We start from the raw sequence: 27,566 nt of genomic DNA, 5'->3' as shown, positions 1-27,566 counted from the left end.
CGGGAGGGAGGGCGCCCGGCCGCCCTGGGCCCACGCAGCCTCCTCGGGGCGCCGATCCCCGAACCGGCCTAGCCCACGGGCACGGCGGCGCGGGCGGGGGACGCGGCAGGACGCCTGCGGGTCCCCCCCGGGGCTTGGGGCGCCCTACCGGCCGTGGGACCCCGGCTGGGGGAACCGGCATAACCGTGCGGGGCTCTCGGAGATCCCCGCTGCAACTCTGCCCCCTCCTGCCGCCCAGACCACCGCCCCCCTCGGATCGGGGGCAGCTGCAGCGCAGCCCCGCGGAACTGCCGCCGGCGGAGCCAGCGCCGGCCGCGGCGCAACGCCTCTCCTCGCCGCACCTCACCTCACGGCGTGGCCGGTGCCCTGCGGAGCCCAGCGCAGCACAAGCCCGGCCTGAGCCCATCCCTCCGGGAAGTTTCCTGCCATCGGAGCGGCCGGGGAAAACAAAAGCTTCAAAGCCGGGAGCGGGAGGAGGAGGAAGGGCAGCGCAAGCAGAAAAGTGAGGGGCATCGCTCGCCCGCCGCGCCGCTGCCCCCGGCCGCCGACCTCCCCCGGCGGCAGCCCGCTCAGCGCCGCCTCCCCATTTGCCTCGGCGGCGGCTCTGCTGCACAGGCAGCGCTGCGGAACGGCCGGACCGAGCAGCAGGCAGGCGAGCCAGCGCCTGCCTCCCCGCCCGCCTGCCGGCAGCCTCCCTCTCCCCGCGGCCGCCCGTCCCGCTCGCCGCCGCGCCGCCGAACCCCGCCCCCGCCCGCCCGCGCCGCGGCTCCGCCTCCCGGGGGCGCGCGCACGCTCTGGCCGAGCGGCTCCGGCGGCCCCCGGCGGGGGCGGGCGCGCCCCGGCGGAGCGGCCCCCGCAGCCGCAGCCGGGCCCGGCTGCCGCCCTCCGAGCCCTGCGCCCCGCACCTGCGGGCGGACGGGCGGCTTAGGCCGGGCTTAGCTGCTCCGCAAGGCCCCCCGTTCGTTTCTCAGCGCCAAGCGTCGAGCAGGCTGTTCCCGTAAAGTTGGAGACGCCTCTTTTAAAGATCCAGGTAGAAGAGATGCTGCAAGCAGGATTAACAAATGCGGAGGATCTCCAAGCCTCCTGCCAGGCAGGGATCTAAATATGATGTGCGCTTGGTGGTATTGCAGTCCTTGTGTGCGTAAAGGGAAAAGGAATATAAAATATCTCTTCACGATCACTGTCTCGATTATATAGAGTTGTGCCCGCTGATTTTTAAGGACTAAGATAAGCCTTTATGTCTTCTCATTGCCCACATAGCTAGCTCGGTAAGGAGGAAGATTTGTCAAATAGGATATAGTTGCAACGGTAAGGTCAAACAGTGTGTGGTATTGGCAGCCGTATCACCTCCAAACTCAGACAGGGTGATTGCTGATGCTGAGGCGTGCAAGGCAATAGATTGTAATTTCAGGCCAAAGTCTATGTGGTTTGGGGTAGCTTACCGTGGTTTTAGCTAGTCATTTTCATAATTTAAATATGTATTATTGGCAAGACTCACTATTTCACATTAAATGGGTGTACAAGGATGTAAATTGATATGAAAGCTCGGTATTATATTACAGAACTTGATGTCTGAACCAGGAAGAGTCTTTTACAATCCCTTTTCCTATTCAAACTGCATTTACCTGATTGGCAGGTTACAGGTCTCTGCATCAGATCACAGCTGCTCGCAGTGAACTCAGAACATGAGAGAAGAGAATAAGGAAGCTTGTCATTCTCCCAAACGGACCTCTTAAGCATGAAGCTGACAGGATGCTAGCAGAATGCTAGCAGCTACATCCACTGGTACTGCTTTGACTTTTGAGAAGTACAGCTCTCAATTGAGTTCAGCTGCCATCTATCCATAAGGCTATAGTTGAGGACCGCAAGGCAAATCCAGAGAGGAAGCAATTCTTTCTGGCCGCTTGAAAAATTCTTGAGCAAGTAAAATTATTTCTTTTTTCTTACATGTTCTTTAGCAAGTGGCTGTGAGCACCTTTTTGTTGTAATTTCCCATCAGAAGAAAATCGCTGTTAAGTTCTACTACTCATTTAGAGCGTAGAAAGAAAAAAAAAAAACCTGTGGGTTCTATTTGTTTTCTGGGATGCCCTCTGAACCCTCCCATCTGAAATAAGCATATTGAACCAGTGAGAAACTGCCACACTGGGATTTCTGATTTGTTTTGCTGTGGTTGGCTGAAGTCTTTAAAGGCTTTTTGTAGCATAGGGGAGGCATGATACATCGATTCAATTTGAAAATCCTCAGATATTATCACTGCACTCCATCTTGTGGAAGAGGCAACAACACATTTTAAAATGATCCTATAGTGGTTTTTTTTGAGTAATTAAACCTAACAATGTCTGGTTCTTACTGCAAAAGCAAGGAACTACATATAGCAGTGGCTACAAGAAGTTGTTTAGTTCTCAGTCTGTCTAATTGTACCCAATGGATTTGTGTAAATGCCCCTTGGTTTTAGCTATGAGTTTCACATCTCCTTCTTTGTTTTGGAAAGGAGCTTTAGGAAAGCATTCAAAAAATCTAATTTAAAAGAGAAACTAAAGCAGAAAGGAACCTTCTCTCTAGGTGAGGTTGCCAAGGAGCAACCCAGATTTGAGAGAGTCTTCTTAAGGCTGAAGAAGCAGCCAGGTGGAGCAGGGGTGGTGATCTGTGGGGATATGTGGCTGGGGTGAAGACTCGGCTAAGCAGGATTGCTCTGTAGGGAACCGATTGGTTTGTTTGGGGGTTTTCTTTTTTTTTTTTTTTTGTTACCCCTATAGTAAGTACAATAATCTAGTTGTATCTAGGACACTGTGTTGAGGATCACCATCCGTTTTACCAAAAGAACCCAAATGACGAGGCTCTCTCTGCCCTTCTGAAACTGCCTTTCGTGGCTTGTGACCTTTTTCCCCTTGATGTTCAGTGTTGCTTTGGGAAATCAGAATACGTATTGAGGCGCCAACTATGAACCATAGCAAAGGCATATTCATACACATTTGTGTCTGGCCGGGTGCAGAGAAAATTGAGAAACTTATCTGGATTCACAGCTATAGAAAGGTTAACCTTATAATAGTTGCCCTAGGACAAGCTTGAAGAGAAAGCCATTTAACTTTAATGAATAACTTAAAATACAAAGGGCTAGTTATGCCAGCTGTTCCTTGGATGGAAGAAAAAAGGTTTTCTTGAGAAAAGACTGCAGAAAAGCTTAGTCATTCAGACCCAAAAAAGTAGGGAAAAACAGGTCTTGCACAGGAAGAAGTTAGGAGAAAAATCTATTGTACAAATGAGGATCCTCTGAGTTACCTCACCCCAGAAGCAGGTTCCATGAGGAGGCTAAATTTAATTAGCAGACACAAACTGTGGGTTTGGTTTGTTTTTTTTTCCAGAATGCCCCCTTCTCTTGCAGTAGCAGCAATGTATGTGCCTCTCCCTGTGATGTGGCATGGAACAGCAGTGCTAAATGAACTGCTGGCCTTTTTTGTTTCATTTACCAGGGAGGAGCTTGGACAACACAGTGGTCAGCTTGCTGATTGCCGGTATGGTTTACTGCTCCAAACCGTGCTAAGTCCGGTAAGGTAGAATTGATCTGTTTTAAGTAATGCCTCAGTGCAAACAAAGCCTTGAAAGTGGAATGTCTCTTTCTGTCTACTATTGTAACAGTGGAGACAGGTCTCATTAATTCCTGAGATAATACTATGGGCAGGGAATCTTTGTTGACTACAGTATTTGTTAGCCTTTTCCAGACTCCTTGGTCATTTTCCTAGAGCAATGACTCATCACTTCATCACTGTGCTGATTACATTAAATTGTTATTATTATTGTTACAATCTAAGTAACATAATGCTTATGCTAATTCACTTTGTGTGCAACCATCAATATTCTTGAAACAGTTGTCAATTGAAAACATCCTACATGAACATTTCAGCATTATTTAGACTTTTCCTGGTTATTCTATTCATATTTACGGTATATAACTCTGTTCAGTGATGATTTTCAACATAGTACGTGAAAACTCAGAGCAAATGGTCGGACCTTTTTGTGAAACCATTAGTATTGTTTGAAGGGAAATCAAGACGTAACATGATTGCTCTTCAGTTTTTACTGAAATTCAGCCTCACAATTTTTTTCTTACAGAACAGGCCAAAGAGTGATGTTGGGGTGGGGGTGTCAGGGAAGACTTGCCCAAAAGAAAAGGTGTGCTTTTTAGTAACATCGAACATAGATGATAAAATGATGCAGTTAGATTCCACCCCCCCCCCCAACAATAGCAAGAAATCATGCAAGTAAACAGAAAAAAAATCAAATATTCAGAGATTTTATATTTGGACTTATTTTATTAAGCTGTTAGTTGTATACAACCCCAAGAGAGTCTTGAGTTTCAGGCTGTCTGAACACTGTGCCCTGAAGAAAAGGAAGACTTCAAAATGTGGTTTCTGGTATATCCAACATAAAAACCTTATCATCCCTTTTGCCTGCTTTTTCTTTGTAATAGAATGTATTTGAAGACCTGAAAAAACACAGCACAGTGTAACAATGAAGGGACAGTACCAAAGTCTGACCTCGCGCTTGAAGTTACACAAGTATTTTGTTCTGCCCGTATGTGGAATGCAAGCAAGCTTACCACAGTAACTGGAGTGACTGAAGAAAGACTGGGTGAGTAAGGATTATAGTGAAAAAACAGGCTGCTGTTTTGAAATGGAAATGTATGACATTTATCTGAGAACTGATGCTGAAGGCTTGTGAACTGGAGCTGAGTTTGAAATGTAGCATGAAAATGCTTTCACACCTTTCTCTAGAAAAATGAGGTCCTCTAGAACTGCTTTTGCAGAGGAACAAAAATCAACTAGTCATTTCCTCACAGCTTCAGTACTTTTTCTATCCTGTTTTTACTCTGAGAGGAAGAGAGAGAGAGAGAGAAAGAGAAAGCATTTGAGCAAAATTTGTGTCATTGCCCAGCAAATATGAGAACATTTATTATGTAATTTCAGGTATTGCCACGCATTCAGTGTGTCTTGTCTTCTCTTTTGGCCATCTGACTGCTACTGAAGTCATTCCTCTTTTCTTTCTCATAGCAAAAATGAAAAGATGGTCAACAAACCTCATAAATTCACCTTCCTCTCAAAGGCCATTTGCTGCTTCAGTTGCTACTGTTTGCCTTTGAAGCAAGATAAACCAAAGCTGTATTGCATCTGTGCGCCATCCACATTGCCACAAAAAAAAACGTTTTGGGAAAATTCAGCATTCAACTTCCAATCTATAAGACCCTGAAGTGTCTGGGCTGTAACTTAAATCCTTCAGCAATTATAATCATTTCACAAGCTTGTGGAAGTGGAGGACATGGCACAGAATAGTCTCCGAAGTGATATTTTGCCCCTGAAACGCAACTCTGAGAACTGTGTATCTTCATCCCATTTTCCAGTTTTGAGAAAGGAGTGAGACTCACAACACTGCTCTTCATTTAGACTCCCCCATAAGGGAACCAGCCGACTTCCCCTTGTCGTTAGAATGCTGGACACTTCCTGGTATTTCCGATCTTGGCAGGGAGGTTATGTATTACTAAAGTCGATATACTCTTTTTAATATGGCATTTGTTTCATTTTGTTCTTTAATCCAGGAACCAAGGGCAAAAAAATCTTGATGCATGGATTTCCTAGAGAGGAACTATAAACTTCTCTCCCTACTCTCTGCCCTTCCCTCCCCCAACTTTAGCGTTTCCTGTGCTTCCATGCAGAGGGTGTAATAAAAGAAGTGTAGTCGTTCCCTTCATTCAGATCCCAGCTGTGTCTGGTTTTGTAAATTTGCTATTCTGTCACATTCAGACTAGATTTATATCTACTCCAGTTACTCAATCCAATTTTCAGTAGAACCTTTATAATACATATTGATATCTTTGTTTTTAAAACAATTATTTGTACTGATAACATAGGAATTTAAATAACAGTCTTTATTTTCAGCGAATGCTTTGGCGTCCTTACATTATAGTCTAGTGAAACTAGCTGGGATGACTTTCCAATGTCTTAATGCAGGAAACTATCTACAGTGCAGTCTCTGAACATGTCCAGTGTTTTGTGCAACTACACTCTCTAGGAAAAGCATAACAAAACGGGACATCTGCCACAAGGCACTTTTCTTTTTTGATGTCACAAATTTGGTATTGCAAAATCTAATTCTGTGCATCATGTTAAAACTGTTGCCATTCATTCACCAGCAAATTTTACTTTTAATAGATGCTATAAGTCAAGATGGACAGCATAAATATTATTCATCAAAAAATTCTGATTTCTTTTTATTCAGAACCAAAGGTAATGCCTCATGAACCTAATGTTACAACGTGACCTCTATAATAAAACAGGTTTCTGAACTGCTAACCAATGATAAATGCTTCATAGATCCTCCAATTAAATAAAATTAATGGTGAAAAACTCAGTTATCATTGAAAGAGAGCATTAGAGTAAGTAAGGCAAACAAATTACCACTGGGAAATATCTGTGTTGGAATCACATTCTCTGAACTGGTAAGTAACTTCAGCAAAGAATGAACATGAAATAGCGAGTATAAAACAAAATTTTGTGTTCAATGGATTTAATAAGAATATTAAAATTTTACTGTGGTGTTGCACATAATACTCAGTTCTCTCTTTAAAAAAAGATACTACCCTATTTTAATTACACCTGGGATTAGCTAATTTTTCAAATTCTTCTTAAGTTCCATTTGTCCTGAATATGCCTTACCATTTTTAGAACAGCATTTGTAATTTAACGTGACTTTCACCTGTGGAGGCTTTTACAACTTGTGCTCCTCAGAGAGAAAGAAGATGTTTAAGAACATACATGAACACAGGAAACACCCCACTGGGTTGGACTGGGGATCCTTTTTTTGTCTGAGTGGCAAGAGACCCTGGCACACATCAGGTACTTTGAGTGTACATCAAATAAGGCAGGCTGTGGTCTCTCCTCCAGAAATTCTCATTAAAGTTCTAGCTGCACTTTTTCCTCTCAACTTTTTATTGATACGCTCCCTAACCAAGGCCCTTACAAGTTACAGGACCTCCTCATCAACCTCTTCCAGGCCCTGTCCCTGTTGGTTATTCATGTCACCAGGAGAAGGAAGCTTGATGGGGGGGATCCTGGTGACTATGGGACCTGTGTCCATTCATTCCATCATCCGTCCACATCTCCAGGCAGAGCATCACTGGGCAGCATCCACCTGCTCCTCAGTTAACCTTCAAGAAGTGGCAGGTGATGTCAGGGTTTCTCTGCTTCATGCCCTCCTCCAGTTCCCTATCTCTGTATTTGCAATCCTGTAATGCAATCCCTTTCTTTCATTTGTTGTTCATTGTAGTTCATTTTTTCTCCTTGTTTTCGTTACCTTTAGCCCTCTCCCCCCCTAGAGAGGCTTCGAGGTTTTGCTAGTAAGTACCTAAACAGAAAAGCAAATAGAAACAGCAGCGGTAGGAGAAACTATTTATGGAGTGCACACAAGCTTGGTCACCTTCTTCAGTCCTTTTTCCTTGTAATCCCCTGGCCTCCACAGCTGTTAGGAAGGTAAATCCTTACCTGGTCCTTTTACTATCCATTTTTGGACTTATTATACATGAACTTGTCCAATTCCTGTTGGAACCTGCTGTTGGGATCTGCTTCCACAACCTCTTTGGGCAGCAAGTCCAGAAATTCATTAGCCACTGTGTAAATACATGTGTGCTTTTTATCTGTTTTAAAGTAATTTCACCAAATGAGCCAAACTGCAATTTGATGAAAAATGGTTCCATATTCATCTTTTCAGCCACCTTCATGATTTCATAAACCTTGAACAAGTCTCACCACAGCACCTTCCTTTCCTAGTTGAAAAGTCTCAAATTTTTTAGCCTGATCTCATAAGGCAGCCACTCCCTTTAATGCCTTTAATAATTTCAGTTCTCTTCTCTGTATCTTCCCTAACTCTACCATGTCCTTTTCCAGATACCAAGACCAGAACTGTACAGAGCATTCAAAATGTAGATACAATAGAGTTATGCTAGAGTTAAGGCAAAATGATGCATTCTCACTACCATTTCAGATGATGCCAAACACCTTTTTTGCCTTTTGTTTGAATGCTACTACAAATTCACCCAGTGATTTCAGAGAACTTCAGTCTCAATAACTCTTAACATTTCTTTTCTGAGTTGTATCTGGTCGTTAGATCAGGCAGTGCTATGTGGCAATCTGTGTGCCAACTCATTTAGCCAATTAAATAGTGTTCTTAATTTTTAGAAGTGATTTTAACCTATATAGGTTCAGAATTTCATTCTGAATCCCGGGAATGATTACTTTTACAATTTTCTTGTACAACGTATGAATATATCTATTGGTCCCAGTGTTGTAGGTCTTCCAAAGGAACAGCTCTACTTTGAGTGCAGTGGAATTCTTACTTAAATAAGCTCAAACATATCTTTAGTATGAGGTAGATGAGGCAAAAATGCTGCAGATGTAGATCCTAGATAGGAAGACAGCAGAGAGAGCAAATTAGAGTTACCTTTGGAGCAGTACCCGAGTCCTGCGATAGAGAAGTCAGCTTCTTCCTTTGTGGCTGGTGATCTCCATGCTGAGTAGATAAGGAGAAGTGAAATGGGTGCTCCTTAAACATCATTGCGATCTTCATAGGTTTTTATTTCTTTTCTTAGTTTCATTTCTAATTTTTAGATGCACAAATGCCAAAAGTGAACAATTAGGAGGTTGTTATCAGAGACTTTATGACATTGAGCTGTTTGTGTGTGTATGTGTGCATATACCCCTTATATGATGCACCCTTTGACTTGAAGGCCTTGCACTGGAGTTCAAACAAATGGACACAGGCTGAATAAATAAATTTTTTTGTATGCATTTTACTTAGAGAAGTAATAGCTTTTTACTTAGAGAAGTAATAGCTTTCTAGCGATCAGACATTTTGTATATTCCATTTTGCTTGGCACATTGGTTCTTGTCTATTCAGTATCCACATGAAACAATAATGTAGGGCACCTGTAAAGGCAATTGCACAGACAGACAGCAGGCTTCTCTTTTATAAGGCTCTTCGCTGTTTTAGTTTTGCATTTTAAAAATCCAGACATTTAAAATCAGTTTTCTAGCAAATAAAAGAAGGTGCTACCTGTTGTTTTTTTAGGAGGGAGGGTTGTAAAATATCCAAAGAATAAGTAAAATATCAATTTAAAAAATGAATAATTTGATACTACTCTATTCTTACGAATGCTGATTACTGAGGAGGAAAGAATTGTTAATGTGAAAGCTCTATGTCCTTCTAAAGCAACTCTGTGTTATTAAAAGTAAACATGTTTGAAGAATCAACCTTTTGCTAATGATCAGCATACTTCTTTCCTTTTTGTCTTCAAATAGACCAGCTGACGCCAGCTCTGATTTTGTTTTATGCAGGGAGGAGGTGGTTACAGCAAAGATGTATTTTAACCCACAAACTTGGAAAAATAAAATCATTCTATTTTCAATTTCAAATCATGTTTACTGAAGCCTGTTTCTTCTGATTGCTCTATATAAAGTCCTTTCTAATATTCTGATTGATACCTATAAATACACAGGCAGTGAGATGGCAATCACCAAGGAGGGAGAAGAGCTATGAATAAATTTGGGCTTGAAATTTAGAACATTTATAATTGTCAGAAGAATCAGGTTCTGGAACAGCTTTTCAGCAGAAGTCATGGTGGGATGAACTCTTTTCAGTACAAAGATGACATCTGTGATTTCCAGCTCTGCCAATTTAATCAGAAGGCTGTAACACAGCCTGGAGTCCGTCTTTCTTTTGCAGAACAACAAAAAAAAGCCCCAAATTCTACAGTCTGAGCATCCTACTGTCTATGTGGGGACATAGCTACAGTCCTATTTTAGGGATTAAAAGGAGAAAATCCACATTCTGCTCTGCTACACCTTGCCTTTGTAGGGAGTGAGCTCTTACTGAGCTGTGGAGTTGTGTTAAATAACTTTTGTGAAAGCATCTGTGGAAGTTTTAGACATGACTGCTTTTCTGCTGGAGGGCACTATCATCAGAGCTGAGCCGGCAGAAAGGCTCGTACAAGTGTTTCTTATTTGCTTCAGCAAAAGGTCAGCCAAGATTAGCTCAAAATACATTAAGCAATAGGTTAAACGACGCCAGCTGACTTTGTGCAGAAGTAGATTAGGAGTGCCCACAGAGGCCGTTCCACAGCTGAGCTCCAGAGGCAAGTGAACTCTGAAAGAAAGGACAGCAATGGCTTCTGCCATTTCTGTGGTGACTATCTGACACTGCCCAGTAGCTGTATCTATGCAACCAGTTATTTCTGCGGCAGTCTGAATGACAGTCTCCGTGCAGTGAGGACCTTTGAAATATTAAGCTTGCAACATTTCTGGACAGGGTGAAAACACTTGGCTTCCAGATTTATGCATTCTCGGATGTTTTCCTGTGGCACATTGGGAAATGCCTGACAGATGGCAGGAAAAATCAATGGACAATATGGGATTGTGGATCTAACTCAAAAACTGCTGTGCTTCTTTTCACGCTGCCCTGAGGCCCGTTTCTTCTTGGCCTGTTGGGATGCCTCTGTACCACACTGCTGGTCCTTGCAAGTTCTGAATGTCGGTGAAAGGGTGTTTGACACCTTGGCCAATGAATGTCTCATTCTGGCGACTCAACCACAAAGCTACCACGCAGCTTTAGTGTGGCACTCATGCTGGCGTGTTTTAGCCCAGTGTATTCTTCTTAAGGGCGATCAGTAGATGCTTATAGGAACAGCATAAGAAACAGGCCATGTACCAAATGATTATGTCTGGTTTCCAGCTGTCAGTGATTTATGGACTTCCTAAATCACTTGTTCTTCCTAGATGTTGCATCCCGACTGCTGTGTTTAACAGCTACATATGGGCTTTCACTTCATTGTTGTTGGGGGTTTTTTCACTTCTTTTTTAATCCACTTACACTTTTGACCTCCGTAACATCTCATGGCAATGAGTTCCACAATTTAATTATATCTTAAAAGGACTGGCTTGCAAGACTGACAATGTGCAGGAGCTGCACGTTCCTCAAAGCCTGTTTGCCATTTTAGTGCCTTCATTGCAAAGTTCCAGCCTACAGGGACACGTACAGAAGCTAGAAATGGGAAAGGTCCATTGTATCATAGCGTTAGGTCCAGCCTTAATAGAAAATGTTTCAGTCACAGCTTGACATGATAACATCAGTGTACTTAAGAGATACAGCAGGTCTCAGAACAGTCTGCAGGGTGCGAAAACAAAACGACTTCTACAGCCTCCAGGGTGTTTTTCCTCAACAGCACGAACAGGGCAGGATTCGTGTTAAGAGCTGCTGTGAGCATCTCTTTTGGAATAGTTGTTATTTTGAGTAGGCCTGTCATTTTCCTGACAATTGCAGTTCTAGAGGTATTTCCTATGTTTCTTCAACAGTTGCTAGACTAATACTGTGCAGTTGTTTGCATATGCATTACAGAGATGACATTGTTATATTACTGAATCACAGTTTGTAAGTATCTTCATGGGGATTACAGTTGGTTTTCAGTACCATAAACATTGGTTAAAGAAGAGGCAATAAGTGGTTGAAAGCTTACCATGAACAGTCAGTCTAGAAGTAGGTCTTAGTCTTGAACCACGAAGGTAGTAAATCACTGCGGTAATTTTCTAAGAATTATGCAGGATTGTCTCTCACTTGAGATTGTTTGATCAATAGTCGGTTTGATTTTTTCCCTAAAGCTGGTTTTCTGTTTCAAAGAAATAGGGAATTAAGGAAGCACTACATCACTATATTTTAGATCACATTAGATCATCACAGTGGTCATCTCTAAGATTATATGAAGTATGAAAATAAGGATGAAGGAAGAACTCAGAATAACCATAAACCATTGAAAGACATAATTTGCTCTGGAATAATTCAGAGGAAATAAAGATCAGTTAGTTTAAACAAAACCTCCTTTGGTAATCTACCAAGGGCTTTTCCTAACAAAAAACAACACTGCAGATTTATGTAATACTTTTATTTTGTGATAATCCAAAGTGCTATACAGATGGTATATGGGATTACTTCATGCATCTCTAAAAAGCAATCTCTTCTTGAGTAGAAAAATTGTAATTATTCTCTGTCAACAATAATACACTGTATGGTGGAGCAGCAGGGTGGTTTCTGGATATCTGGAGTATAATTCAATCTATAGGCAGAATATATGAGCTACTGTCTGTTTTCATCTTTTGAGAAAATGATAAGATACAAATGTTGAAGAAAATGCCTAACTATATGCTGGAAAACCTTCCTCCAAACTGATCCTCAATATCTGATCAAGACATTATGGATTTTACATTAACTAACTCACCTTTTTTTTTCTCAGAGAGAAAAATATATTACCTTTTTTTCTCTCAAGAAATTTTAATTCCTTCAGTTCTGCTAGTGGATGAAAAGCTTTATTTACTTCTTTTTTTAATGGAAGTTTCTAAGCCTTATGATTGTAGAGAAAAGATTAAAAGTCTGCAGCAAAGGTTCAATAATTGTAAAACAAATAAATCCCGTGAACCCCATATTTGTTTTAAAATTCCCTGATGCTTGAGGGCAGTAATACGATTCTTGGCAACTGGGACACAAGACTTTTCTGTCCTTGGGACTGATAATATTGTAATTCCTACCTCTTTGTAGCCGTTTGTTGTAGATGAGAAATAACTTAGATTGTGTTATAGACTCACTCTGCATTCCAAGAAAACTCTAACAAACTCATACAGATTAGGTGACACCAAAGTGAAGATTTTTTTTTTTTTCAAATGTATGTCCTTTGTTCCAAAGTGCCCTTGATTAATGGGAACATTCAGTGGCATGCTGAACAAGGAAACCGAGCTTTTATAAGAGGTAAAATTTTGTAAAACTCAGAAATTCATTACATCACCTGCCTGAATTTATTTTACCTAGATAGACTTGAAATGTCATATATGTTTTCATTAGTACACTATATACTATTGTTAGGTTTTAAACCAGGTACAGGTTTATAATATCTGAGAATGTACATAGCAAGAAGAACAAATTGCCAATTTGTATGTAGCTGAACACAAAATTGGCAAAATATGGTGCAGGGCAGTTATGTAAAAGAGCCCAGTTCTGTCAATCCAGATCTCAAAGCTTGTCTTAGGTTTTTGATATAACTTTTAATCATTTTAAGTAGCTCTGATTTATATACATTTCTAACTGAAGCAGGCCTTCCAGACTGCACATGCCTATAAACCACCTACGAGGCATATGGGGACTGCGGAACAAAGAGATGCAAGCAGCTCCACAATTGTTCATTGGCTTTGGAGAGCAAATGGATGCTTAGTGAACCATCAGCATCACCTCAATGTATTTTGGAAGTCTGTTCAAATACTGTCCTCCTCCATCCTCACTGAGAATGTAAATTCTCATGGCTCAAAATGATATAACTGTTTTATTCAATATTCCTATTTTATGTTTTTTGGATACTCAACATTAATTTTCCATGTAATTCTGTTCCAGGTGTTGGTGCGCTACACAAGGTTTTTGTTTCTAAGTACATGTTCTGCTATGGTAATTATCCCTCCTGCACTGTAATTCAAGCCTGAAAGTTGATTTATTCTCCATGTGTTCTTTGTAGAATTAAATGTGTCACCGTTGTAACTGACTTACTTCTGACAAAGCTGATCTAAACAGTTGCAGAAATGTTTCATTGCCTTCGCAGTTATGAGCCCAATTAACTTGTCAACATTTTCCAACGGTTATGTACTACAGATTTACCACAGCTCTAATTGGCTATAGAGCTGGGAGAAAGAAGGACGATTAGGGTAGGGAGTGTCTTTCCTTGCAGTTTTCAAGTGGCAAGTGTAACTGGAGCCTCATTTCACAAGTATTTTAGGATACGTAGGGTGTTGGAAATGGTGATGGGTCAGAAAATCATGAAGAGGTTTGTTCAGTGATTGTGATCTGACTCTGAAGCTTACTGAAATTAGCTTTTGTACTACTAATTATTTCACTCTTGGTTGTTTCAATAGACACATTTAAAAATGAGATCATCCCATCTGTCTTAGCATACATCATATGTCATTTCACATGCAATTTGCTACCTAAAGACCAGCTTCTGCTATCTTTGTTCATCATATGCTGAGACACTACAGCTGCATGAAAAAAGTGAAAATTCAGAAAAAATTGAGGACATATTGGCTATTGTTCTGATAGCATTAATCCCTTTCACATTTTGCTTCTTTGCATGTATTCTGTATTGCCTAAACTAAATTACTGTAGATTCTCCTAGGAAAGTATCACATTGAACATTGATTTAAATATAGCTAGAGATCACAAAGGGCCTTGCTAGAGAGCAAGTCATGGTGCACTGCACTTTCTGGAGCTGTTAAAAGGTGCAGAGATCAGAAGCTGTTGATCTAGCCTGACACCTTCAGAATAAACAGCGTTCAAAACGCCTTCGCTCTTCTTTTATGAGAACACAAGCGATGACTCCTTTCGAGAGAGGACTGCCCTCACACTGCAGATCTCTTTTCCCACCCTGACCGTCACAGCAGCGAAGCGTGCTCTCCTGGCAGCGGGGCAGGACACGAGTGGTGGCTGCTGGAAGTTCCCGGCAGCCTCTTCCAGGCCCTCAGTCCATCACCGCCTGGCAGTGACGTGATGGTACCGTCTGGCACTGAGTTGGAGTTGCACAATCCATTCACTGTCAGGGTGCGTCATAACGCGAGATGTTCAAAAGGCTCAGCACTCTTTGACAAAAGGCATCTCTGTCAGGGTGTTTATTTTCAAACCTCTCTGGGGTGAGAGGAGATGCTTTTAGGTCTGGGAAAGTACGTATCGTGTTCAAGAACCAAATCACGATGATCTGTCCATAGATAATTCAAGTTACAATTCTGGTTTTAAGATACCTAAGGAATATATGTAATGAATATAAAAACTAAAGTTGTTTCTTTTCTGAGAGGGCACTGTGGCTGAATGGAAACCATGGTAACTAGGATGGCATATGCTGGTACCTTGTTCCTGAGTGATAAAAATGCACATGGAGTAGGCTTTGTGCTTAGCAACAAAACCTAATCAACAAAGTTTTCAAATAGCCCTTTCTCCAGCCCGCCATTGCAGCTGCCATCCTTGTCCCATGCAGTATGTATGCCCAGTCTTTGTACTTTCATGTTCACTAATCCATCCTTTAGGCATGCAATAAGCAGCACAAAATACATTTCACACAAAAGAAAACAATTTATTCTTGTTGGCCATTGCTTTAGAAGCATACACAACCCAGATCTCCTTCCCTGTAGAGCTGTTGTGAAGCATGACTCATCCTTGGCCAACATGTTGGATGTTCACTTTAATTAGAGTATGTGCATCTAAAGATTGTTGTAAACACTTGCTGTTAATAGCAAATTACTCCCTGGTACACAATGGGAAGTAGAAGCAATTTTAATACATTCAATACATTAAGCTGTACATTTTAAGTCATGTTAGGGCAGCACGCTGACAAAAATTAATTAGGGAAATTCTCTAATTAGCATTCATTGGCTGCCATACAAATCATGTTGGCATGAAAAATGGGAATAATGCAAATTGTACTCTACAGTGATGATTAAATATTTTCTAAACACTAAACAATATTATACAAATCTTTGATATCTACCCTATGTGGCAAATCTGGATGAGGATCCAATTTATTTATAATAATGAGTGAAAAGAAGTAAAGTATTGCTGCTTTCTACTTGTTGATGGTACACATTAAATAGGCTGACTTTCATTGAATCATAGAATAGTTTGGGTTGGAAGGGACCTGTAAAGGTCATCTAGTCCAACCCCCCTGCAATGAGCAGGGACATCTCCACCTAGATCAGGTTGCTCAAAGCCCCGTCCAGCCTGGCCTTGAATGTTTCCAGGGATGGGCATCTGCCACCTCTCTGGGCAACCCGTTCCAGAGTTTCACCGCCTTCACTGTAAAAAATTTCTTCCTTACATCTAGTCTAAATCTACTCTCTTTTAGTTTAAAACCATTACCCCTTGTTCTGTGGTAACAGGCCCTAATAAAAACTTTGTCCCCATCTTCTTATAAGCCCCAATCTTTCTTATAAGCCCCCTTTAAGTACCAAAAAGCTGCAATAACGTCTTCCTGGAGCCTTTTCAACAACCCCAGCTCTCTCAGCCTGTCCTCACAGCAGAGGTGTTCCATCCCTCTGACCATTTTTGTGGCCCTCCTCTGGACCCCTCCAACAGGTCCATGTCCTTCCTGTCCTGAGGGCCCCAGAGCTGGATGCAGTACTCCAGGTGGGGTCTCACCAGAGCAGAGTAGAGGGGCAGAATCACCTCCCTCGACCTGCTGGCCACGCTTCTTTTTCATCTCACATGCAGATGCTTTCCTCAGTACAGGCAGGTGAAATGCTTTTATACTTACCTGGGATCTAACTGACCCACACAACAGAGCCAGCATCTGACACAGCACAAGTTGATGATCCAGAGATTTTACAGTCTCTCTTGGGAGATTGTATAAAAGAACAGGAATATTCAGTCTTTCCAAATGTAGCTTAGCACACTTCAGTAAGCTTAGACTGCTCCCAAAATCTATCCCAAAAGCTATTACACTAATACTAGAATGATAATATTGTGTGTGTGTTTCTCCGTTGTGCAGAAATAAATCATATTTGTCTGTAAGCAACATATCTTTTTTCTCTTTTTAAAGTTCACTGTTATTTACTGACTCAGGATATACAGCGTCAGAGATTTCGTAACATAGCATAATGCTATATCACTGTGTTAAAAGGAAGTCTCTAGGGTGTTAGACTAATTGACTTTATTAAGATCATCTATACTTTAAGTGTTCTCACATGGTCAGATCAATAGCACACGGTTAGAGCATTATCGTGCCTTTTACTACTCAGCAATCTTCGCAGGGTGCCACTTCACACTTTCATAGAGGAGTGTATTTCTATGTTTTTCATCCCTCAGACAAAAAAAAAGCAAACAACAGAATCTTAACTGAACTAGCCTTATTTCTAGGAACTTTACAGAAGCCTCAGAGCTAATCTTAAGACCTAATTGTGCATATTTTTGATCACATGCATCATTCCTGTTGGTGGCAACCTGACCATTTACGTAAATAAATATTTACCTATCTAAGCTGCAGGATCAGGACTTGAGGGTCTATCTCATTCCGTTCCCTTGATGAGGGTAACGGTGCTCCGCTGCACTGACACAGGCTCGAGTTCACCAGTGCTTCCAGTCCTCTTGTGGCAGGTCAGAATTTTTCAGCTCTCTTTTAGCACTGACTTGAACTTAAGATGAACACCTACCAGAAAGAAAAATGTATATATGCCACAGGACCATCAGAGAGTCTTCCTGGAGTGATTTAAGTGATACAATGACAACAATTTGGTGTATGCTGCTAAGGCTATGATGAAAAAAATAGAGGTGTCAGTCACTGCACCCAGATTTCTTCATACGTCTGATGAAGACCTGAGGCATTAAGAAACTGTGTGCAATTTTTTGTGTGGTATCTTTGTGAAAATGTGGGAGACTTGAAAGTAAAATGTCAACTCACTTGTGCCTATGTATCAATACCATCAAAACAAAGAATCAAATCATCATAAATTATAAAGCTGATCTATAACAGACTTGTTTCCAACTATTTCATAAAGTTTTGGGGCCTTAGAAAATGAGTAACAACTACAGATCTTTTAAGCGTGCAATAAAAGGAAACAATTCCTTTCATAAAGTGCTCTGACTGTAATGTGGATCCTGTAACCTTATTACTGGAGAATGTTACTACAGAGGAATTGCTAAGGGAAGAGGAGCAGTTGTGAGCTTACATATAATTTTTTTACATTACTGTTCATTAAATAAAATAAGGCAATATTATTTCCATTGGTAAAGCACAGAGAGAAAACAGGGATAAGTTTTGTTTGGATTTTTGCTCTTGTTTCCCTCTTCTCCCACCCACAGCCCTGGCTGCTGCTTTCCAGAGACGAATGCATTGCCTGGTACTAAGTATATACAGAGAAAACACGCAAGCCGGCAGGACAAATGATGGTGTTACTATTGCAGGAATAATCCTTAAATTGTATATTGCTATTCTGTTGAATGATTCCTTTGTTTGTTAAGCTATATTTTAGTACCTTTTCTCTCCACTCATGTCTTACAGATAAGGTGGCAGAGTTAGCTCCCAGTAGGAACACGAATTGGAAGGATGACACTCCAAGCAAAGGAGTAAAGCATAGATGGATGGAATCAAGTTTCTTTCCCCATAATTTTTAATGTTCTGGTGATGCTGAGAGACATTTGACCAGGTATAGGCAATATGGAGTCACTCTTCCCAGAGGCGTGCAGCAGAACAACAATGGGTAACAGCCGCAAGTTGCAACAGGAAATTTTGCCTAGCCGTAAAGAAATTACTGTTCCCACGAAGATAGTTAAGCACTGGAACGGGCTGCTCAAGTTGTGGAATCTCCAGCCTTGGAAGCATTCAAAGCTCGACTGCACAAGATAAACGATTCCCTTACAATCTAAATTATTCTGTGATTCTATGAATTCAAAACTGTTTACAACATGGTGCAGAATGTTTTGATGTAGCAAGTGATCTGCTTCTTTCCCAAATGAAATGCTCAGTTCTTCTCCTTCCACTAAGATCATTCCTCATCCCTATAACCATGAGATCCCAAATGCCTAGATGGCTAACTCCACTTGACTTGGAGGTTGCCCAGCCCCTGTTAAACCTGTCATTCAGCTCCTGCAGGTCACTAAGACTCCAGTACTCATTATTCCAGTGCAGCTGCCTTTGTATAGCCTTGATGGACTATGGACAAGCTCTGAAAGTATTACAGAAATTATAGATGCTGTTAATGATCTGCAATTTTAACAGTAAAATTGAAAAGTGAAATAGAGATATTATTGTAGCATGGCAAGAGATGCATGTGTAAAAAAGCATGCCTAGGAAAAGTCAAGATTAATTTCTCATATTATACCTATAAATTTTTTATTCCTACTTTGCTGCTAGCAGACCTCAGAAAAAACTAAGACAATATTACTCCTAATGGTAAACCAGAGAAAAATATAGCAGTAAATTAAGTAATGTTTTGTGTGATGACTTCTCTAAAAGCTATGGGGTGAAGTGTTGTTCACACAGCCCAAACAAATACTGTTTGTTTTTCATAGTTTACATTTAGGTGCATCCTGGTAGGTCACCTTCCCAAACAATGCAATCAGGTCCCCTGAGCCCCCCCCCGCATAAATCTCATGATATTCTTATAAATCTCTGGGGGCACTTAAAAGCTTTGCTAGCTAACAACATAAAACAAAAAAAGAGGCCACCTGCAGCGTACATGGACTTGGCAGGGCTTTCGGACAGAGTTTATTTGGGGAGAGGGGTTATTTGCAAGGATTCAACAACAAAACCATCTGCCTGTATCTCCTCCACAGCCTGGTACTCCATTTTTGTCTAGTGTATCTAGCAAAAGGATGCAACAGATAAGCCGTTTTCTCATCTTTAATCCATGTTTTTTTCAGCTGAATCTTTAGATACCGCTTTGCAACCATAGAAACAGTTTGACCAATTGGAATGCACACTGGATTTTTATTTCTTAAGTAATCATTTTTCCTTATCATGGAAATAACTTGAAACCAGCAGCATGTGAAGTTACTTCAGATTCCAGTTGTCTTCCACTTGAAACAAACCTTTGATCAAGGCTGCACAAATGCAACGTATCCGTGTCTAGTGCCTGGTGTAGAAAGGACGTAGCATTTGAAAATCCGTCATGACACATTCTTCAACCAGACATTTGAATCTATTAGTCTACTGTTTTCCTCCCTCATTCGGGAAGCTGAGATGATCTGTGCAGGGGAAGGCAAAGGAGGTGCTATCATTTCATCAAGGACAAAAGATTATTTTAGCAAAGGCCTTACATATTCTTAAAAACTAAAAAAAAAAAAAATAATAATTAAAATAAGGGAAATTCTCACAGAGTCTGGGTTAAATTCAAGACAGAAAGGAGTAATAGCACATCAAAAGCCCTGTGTAATTTGTATTAATATCATGTTCTGCATTTTGACTTTTAACTACATTTAGATTTTCATCTTTCATTTTCAGAAGTATCTAGCAGCTAAGACAGAGGGAGCAGTTCATATTACTCAAAGTATTGTTTTAGGTTGCAGCAAACTCAAGGGGATTTGAGTAGCATGGTTCACACAGTTCAAGCTTTTGTTCTTGGCTGAGAAATAATTACACTTTTTTGGCAAAATTAAACGTTATGTGCTAGAGCATGATGTTGTAGCAAGGGGTGAATTCTGTAACAAGTTCCACAGCAGCAGAATTACATAAAACACAGAATTTTGAGGATAAAAATCCAGCAAGGGTTTCCTATAGTGATCTGTCAGTAAAACTATGGTTTTTCCTTAGGGTGTCTCTGAAACATTGCAGTTTCACCACTTTCTGAAGGCTAGAGAATTATGTATGTCATGAAGCCTACACATCACAAACAGGTATTTATGTTATTTGTTGAAAGAACAGACTTGCTTTTTGTAGTATCTACTCAGCTTTTAATCACAGCTGTGTGTCCATGATAAAATTAGAATAATTTTTATTCGAAATGTACAAAATAGTACATTTCTTTCAAAAGGGTTAAGAAACCATGATTAAATGTCAACCTATTAAGAGAGTCACAAGAAAAATGGCTCCATTTCTCAAATTGCTACATTAATGAAAACTTTGCAATATAAAAAAAGTTTAATATTGAAGTATTGCATGTGCAGAAGTGAGCTGATAGAATTTATCTTTGTTAAGTGACGACAACTGTGAATTCATTCCCACACAGGAAATCTTTAACTGGTGACAGCTAATTGAGAAAGGCAGAACACAGTATGAAATTTATTCCCACTTTATTCCTCTGTGGAGGAGCAAAGCCAATAGAGTGGCATTATTTCTTCCTAAAGACATCTTCAGTAGCCTGCTTTGCTTTGATTCATTGCTATTCAATGCACTTACTTTCTATTTATTCCAGTTTCACTGTAGCTTTAGGTAGAGAGTAAATCAGCCTCACTCATTGTACACAGTTAATTGCATATCTATGAAACACGACTAGAAACCTGACAGATGATACTCATCGACAAAGTAGCAGGGGGAGTGGGAGGACTGGATTTAGGTGAGGGTGGGAGTGGTAGTAACTAGGATGGGACAGACTTATGTTTTTAACAAAAGTCTTAGCATTTCTTTTTGAGATTGACTAAAGAAAAAAAAAATCCTCATTATTTGGCAAAGCAAGGGATATCTTTGGTGTCTGAATGAAATATTTTGCATTGTTTGAACTGTTCTTAGAAATAAATGTCATCTTGTACCACCATGCCAAACTATTTTATTACAATATAAAAAATAGGTTTTAGAATACTCTTTTCCCATCCCAAATCAAATAACTTGGGGATAATGTATTTCAAAAATTCACAGAAGCATTTTGGTACTTCTGCATGTTCAACTTTTTGCCCCTAAATTGTGTGCAAAAACATACTCAATTTTAATAAGTTGTTTTCCCCAGTGGACATGGCTGATAATAGAAGTAAGCTAAATAGATGCTGGCTCCAACCAAAGGGTAGCCACTGATGCTGACAATGGTAAAGACTGTTTCTCCTTCTCAGCTTTAAATATACCTGTTTTGATTTCTTTTCTGCCATGCTAGTGACTTAAAGTGGTTCATAAACTGGTCTGCCAATTGCCTGAGCTAGCAAAAAGAGAGGAGGTGGGCTGTAGCGGGCCGTAGCACTGGGAACAGGAGTAGTAGTGGTAAGGAACAAGCAAGGCTTCCCTCCCTGAGCAGCAATGAGCCCTTCCTACACCCGCCATGCTGCAGCTCCTACGGGTTCCCCACCTCAGCCCCACCAACAGGGACTCGAACTCTGCTACGCTTGGTGCTCACGAAGGAAATTCATGGTGTGGAGGAATTATACAACTAAAATAAGATCCATAGTTTCCAGCTTTTGTGGGTCATGGAGACAGCTAAGCTAGACTCCTACCTAACATTCAGTTGCCGCTTCCCCTTAAGGGGGATGCAAATCCACATTCCCACTTTAAGAGGAGAGACCTAACCATCAAGTCTGTGGTATCCTTTAGGCTACAATGCTGTGCTGCAAACACCAGAGACCGAGACAGAAGGCAATCAAGTGTGCACGCATGTAACGTACAACTCCCAGCAGACCTGTCCATACAGCAGCTCAACACAGTTCTAGCCATCCAGGCTTACAGCGCTCTTACCGCTTCATACCCAACATGTGGCCTGGGAAGAGTCAAAACAGCTTGAGTCACAAACTGCACTGTGTTGATTTTCCTAGGAGCAAAGCCCTGTGCAATTAATAACAGGGCATACTTTAGTTCAGAGAAAATGCTCCGAAGACTCCAGCTTTCTCTCTTCTTCTCTCTGCCAACACAGGCAATTATAACCTGCTCTGCACTCCCAGCTGCACCCAAGTTGCCAGAGGTGTTGCCCTTTCTGCAGAGCCCTGAGCTCTCTCACATAAGCAGAGCTCCCAGCTGCGACTTTACATTCAGGCTTCCAGTTACAGCAACCCCTGGCAGGAGCTAATCTAGCTTTCTCCAGCACCGCTTGCATCTCATCAGCAGTGGAATCCCTTATTCCCTGGGTGAACCCAGCTCACAGTTGTGGCTGCCACTGGGCCACTATTTCAAAGGTAGGTATTCCTCCAGCCACACCATCACCTACCTCAGCTTTCTAAAAAGTAGTGGCCTGAGAGCCTCAGTCCTACAAGACACCATGGCGTTTTCTATTCTCGTGCAAGGAATCCATCCATAGGAGATGATTATGGGGTCTATCCTACCCCTAGTTGCTTCTTCTCCAGCAGCACCACTCTTGTCAGGAGGCCAAAACATCTCACCTAAAGACAGAGCTTCAGCAATTCAAGTAACCCACACCCAAAGGGGATTTTGCACAACAGTCATAGAAGAACCACCTTGGCAGATTTATTTTTTAAATTCTCTTTCTGGCAGCAGACACATCAAACCCCGCTCCACCTCACAGAGCCGCAGGAGCTCCCACAGTGTGCTCCCTCCAGCGTGCTACAGGAGATGTGCTGCTGTTACCTAACGCTGCTGTCCCCTTGTGTAAATCTAAGCCTCTGTTTCAGACCAAGAAAACTAATGTTAAGTTTCTAAGAGAAATTAATCCATGGGGGCTTTTTTAGCAGAAAACACATAGCTCTAAAAGCAACGCAGGAGTACCTTAACCATGAAAGGTTACAGAATTCATTAGACTTGTAGATTGCTGGAAACAGATTTAATAACAACAGGCACCAACACAGTTTTTTGATTGCTAATATCACATCGGTTGGCGTACAACTGCCACAGTCTCAAGTGCCAAAATCCGTTTCCACCTGAAGCTCACCTGCACTGGTCAGGCCTCCCCTGCTGTCACTTCAACACTGGCACCACCTGATTAAGAACCAGAAAACTGTTTAGGAAGGGGCTCCAGAACAGAGCCATGAAAGCTTCATGCAATCTCAAACATGAAAGCACGATGCGTGTATGAAACAAGGCGAGACAGCCAGCTTTTTAAACTTTTGCATTTTGATCCTGTTTTATGACTACTTGAGGTTTGACTCCATTTTTCAATACAGAAAGGAGATATTCCATTTTGTAAGTTTAGTACACGCTTCTCATATAGAAACATCTTTTTTTTTTTTTTTTTTTCTCCTTGAGTAAAAACAGGTCGCTTAAAAGACAAGTTCCCTGTGCTGGAAGGCTACAGAAAGATCACTTTTTGTACTGAAGTTCCCTCAGACTAACCTGCACAGAAAGCAAAGTTAAAACTCTTTCCTGCCTCACAGCTCCTGTCTTCGCATCAGACTGCAAGAACCTAGGTACAGTTAATACATGGTGAGACAGCACAAGATTACATAGTTTCACACATCCCAAAAGAGGGGCTTTTGAAGATGTATGAAAAGCTACATCCCTTTTGAAAATCTGTCCTGTTCATAAGTTCTGCAGAGCAAAACATGTGCTCAGTCCTCTCATCTTTACCTCAGCAGATGTGCTACTCCTAGAAGGCAAGAGAGCTCTGCAGAAATAAAACAAGTTGTTGATACTGAAAAGGCAGAATACAACCAACATTTGCATGTAAGCTAGTAAAAAGCAAGAGTGCAGCTGCATAAAATTTTCGTAGCAGAGAAGATTGGCTGGAGAAGGCTGGGAATAGACCTAATGACAGAACAAGGCTAGAGGAAGAGGAACAGGACTATGGCCCAGAAAATGTGGGTAAGTGAGCTACTAGACTCCCCCTAAAGAGACTTTTTTTGGAAAAATTCAAGCCAGGAATTCCAATATACCTGCCGTAACTCCCCTGAAGAAATTCAATTTTATGTCTCACCAGGAATGTAACCCTCATTTCCAAATGAGGCTCAGCCTGCCCTGTGTATTCACTCTGTCTCAGTGCCCAAGCGACATTTGGAAAACTGGTGTAATAATACCATATATAAAGAAGTTCATTAACTGTGTCATTTACACTAGAAATGAAACAACTCCCTTACGGACTCACAAACTTATACCTGCTACACATTTTACATTAATTTGGCAAGAACAAAGCAGTTTGAGTGAGGCAGGTTGTTCCCTACCAAATGTGATGATCCTATATGGTGGCCAAAAACATTTGAGCTAAATTTGGTGCACCGCATGCACAGCAATGAAACATGAAAAATTCTCCACATATGAGTACCAGAAAACTGAATTGCAGGTTCCCACAAATTCCCCATAATTACCTCTTCAAAACAGTTGCTTGAAGAGTACCTTTTTTTTAAGCTGACAGCCAAACAGCTACAGGAAAGGGAAATAGACAGAAAGGGACACAGACCAAACTAAGTTAAAAGTGTAAAGAAAATACCATTATTCTTCTGATTAGAAATTGCATCAAAGCCAGAAACTGATAAGCAGGCAAGATAACTGATGAGTAAAAAGTCCTTTGAAACTGGAAGAAAAGAAATAAGCACTTCTAGAAAAGATGCAACAGTGAGAATAGTCTTGTTCCAGACATCAACCCTAAAGACAGCATTATCTTCAGACATGTACTCACCTGAACACAGCTTAAGCACACACCTGCCAAGGACCTTGCGGCTGGCTGCGGCCGGTAGCCTACACAGGACAAGATGGTAGTGTTGAGAGTGCTTGATCAGAGACAGGCTTTCCCACCAGAGCAAAGACTCACGCTCCTCGATCTTCTTGTGAGCTTTGGGCAAGTAAAACACTCCACGTCTGAAGAGACAGTGAAAGCTAAACATGCAGACTATGGATAATTTGGATAAAGGTACAGATTTTACATGATCCCATACCATCAGCAATGCCTTCATAATGCTGGTTTGACATTGCCAGCAGGTGGGGCAGGTGACCAGCAGAAGAATCCGTGTGCTGACAGCAAACTGCATTGCGTCTAATTTTCCTGAAGCGAACGTGCTGTGCTGGAGAAGTTCCCTGCTCCAGAGGAGCCTTCTGGGCCACCGGGAGTTCACCTGCTTCCTGGGAGATGGTTCCCTGGCTCACCTCTGTGCTGTGGGACCTGCCTGCTTCCCCACTGTGGACAATATATTCTGAGGACGAGATCCTGGCTCCAGAGAAACTGGGAATAGACTTTGCAATCATCTCATTCACGGACAGGATTTTGTCCTGAAGGTACAGCTGGAGCATTGAACATGATGGGCACCAAACACCCCAAAGCACATGCCTGCTGAAGAGCGTAAGCAAAGCAGTAGTATACCATAATGCCTTTAGGGACTTTATACGTAAAACAAGGTACTGTAATGGTGTAGCCACATCACAAGACAGTTGACAAAGGCAGACAAAAGAAGCCAAAATACATACCAAGTTAGTCAAGGGGCATGGTTAAGCTGTTGTCTGGTGCTGATAGCAGTGAGTTTTTAATCAACTCCAACACCTAATTAAAGGTTCACTTTTAAAGAAGGAAATCGCAGCGTCTCCAATAATAACAACAGTATCTGTACCAAATGCATTCCACAGCTGTTTTCTGAATATTACCTTAAATATTACATTAGGATGAACAGTAGTCAAACAATAAAGTCTTCCTGTTACAACATTCTATAAAACAGAGTATTTTGTGGAAAACAAAAAAATCTTAATGTGGTACGTAACTCAGATGCATTAGTTTCAGAGTGCAGCTCTGTCCCCATCACATTACAGGAAGAATGACAAGCCTATCCCCAATCCACACATCCAAAGACTAACAATTTTGAATTTTTATACAACGCACTTAGGTGTCATGATCCACTAAGGTACAGCGTTATGTACTTCAGAGACGAGTCAAGCAAAACCTTGAATACACTGTGGCAAACTGTACTGTAAATACCTTGTTCCGTCTCAGAGAGAGAAGTGGAAAGAATCTTGCTGTGAAACAGCAAAGCTGATCATCTGGTTTGTAAGATATTTACCAGAGTCTGAAATCTAAGACCTGGCAGAAAAGTTCTTAAAAAGAAAGTTACATTGTAGGCCTGCTACCGACTTCCACCCTCTTAATAAATTCAACTTCTTTGCTGATGGGCACTAGGAATGTTAGCGCCGCATAAAATTTTTTTGTTTCTTTGGAATGAAGGCAACCATAATGCATTTTTAAATATCAATTCTGATTATCCCCCCTCTAGCTCATCTGGAAAACACGAACCAGTTTTCACTACGGTATTAATCATCAGTGCAAAACTTCTTCCTTACCTACACAGACCTGAATAGTCACAGTATCAAGGTTACAATCCACCGTTACCTCAGTTTGTGTCATCCTTTACCAACAATTGGAAAGGATGCTGTTCATCTTCAATCCGGTAGCACGTGGGTAACATTGTGGGTGAACATGACCTGATCTAGCCCACATTTGCTTTAGTCAGACAAGGCCTCCACGGGAAAAACAGGCTATTGTAACAGGACACACAGACATTTACAGAAGACCTACTAGTGGGTCCAATTAGTAGATCCAGTTGCATCTCACAGCTATCGATTAATTAAAACACGAGCGATTATTTCTTATACAGTAGGAGCCATAGACTGCTGCAAGAGACTGATGCTAGAAGATCACTCTTACAAATTCACTGACACACAGTACCTGGGGAGGTGCAGATATTTAAGCTAAATAAGAAAAGAGTGGACGAAGAGCTACACATCAGCCATTACTGTTCCAGCATCAGAAAGAGGCCTTCTTGCTATTCACCTTCTTTTTATTTTAAGTTTGACACAGCTGAATTTCCCAAATGATCTTGTGGTTAACCTTCTTTACAAAGTATAAATACGATTCCATTCTTACACAAAAGAAATACAGCTGTTTGTATATACACACACTTTGACAGCAAGTCCTCGAAAGAACACTGTAACATGAAACTACAGAGCTGATACACACAGAGCACTGATGTAGCTGAAGGCCAGGAAGTCTCTGCTAAGAAAGGCACTCTGTTACAGTGAAGTTCTCACTAGAACTTGCGTGTTTTAACTGAACTTGTAGCATATGAATGGGATAATCAGAACTGTGTGACATGCTCTCATACAACTTATAAGTTATATTCTGGTTTACAAACTGTATCCTATAATTGCTGCATTTAACTGAAGCCATCCAATATAAAAT

General features: G+C 41.3%; 1 protein-coding gene and 1 long non-coding RNA gene across 5 annotated transcripts in view; one reads left to right on the top strand and one right to left on the bottom strand.

Moving 5' to 3' along the window:
* The window catches only part of GPR63 (G protein-coupled receptor 63), a 30,710-nt gene extending 29,773 nt beyond the window's left edge, over window positions 1-937 (bottom strand). Inside the window, exon 1 of one of the 2 annotated variants that reach the window (XM_087775030.1) lies at window positions 906-937. The gene's annotated coding sequence lies outside the window, so the exon portion shown is untranslated. Of the gene's footprint in view, window positions 1-346; window positions 723-905 lie in introns of those variants that run through there. The other variant, XM_087775027.1, reaches the window with a different exon arrangement.
* LOC148053405 (uncharacterized) lies at window positions 378-27,537 on the top strand. Of its 3 annotated transcripts, none has more exons than XR_015708285.1 (3): window positions 378-502; window positions 4,469-4,629; window positions 18,110-27,537. It is a non-coding gene; the product is annotated as an uncharacterized LOC148053405 (long non-coding RNA). The 3 variants fall into 3 exon arrangements; XR_015708286.1 differs by lacking the exon at window positions 378-502 and adding an exon at window positions 893-1,030; XR_015708287.1 differs by lacking the exon at window positions 378-502 and adding an exon at window positions 3,481-3,546.
* Window positions 27,538-27,566: the final 29 nt, after the last annotated feature.

The sequence above is a fragment of the Nipponia nippon genome, unplaced genomic scaffold (genome assembly GCF_047370975.1).
Source record: "Nipponia nippon isolate SJK-2023a ecotype South Korea unplaced genomic scaffold, ASM4737097v1 scaffold_4, whole genome shotgun sequence".
Classification (NCBI taxonomy): Eukaryota; Metazoa; Chordata; class Aves; order Pelecaniformes; family Threskiornithidae; genus Nipponia; species Nipponia nippon.
This window is presented reverse-complemented; position numbering and strand designations above follow the sequence as displayed.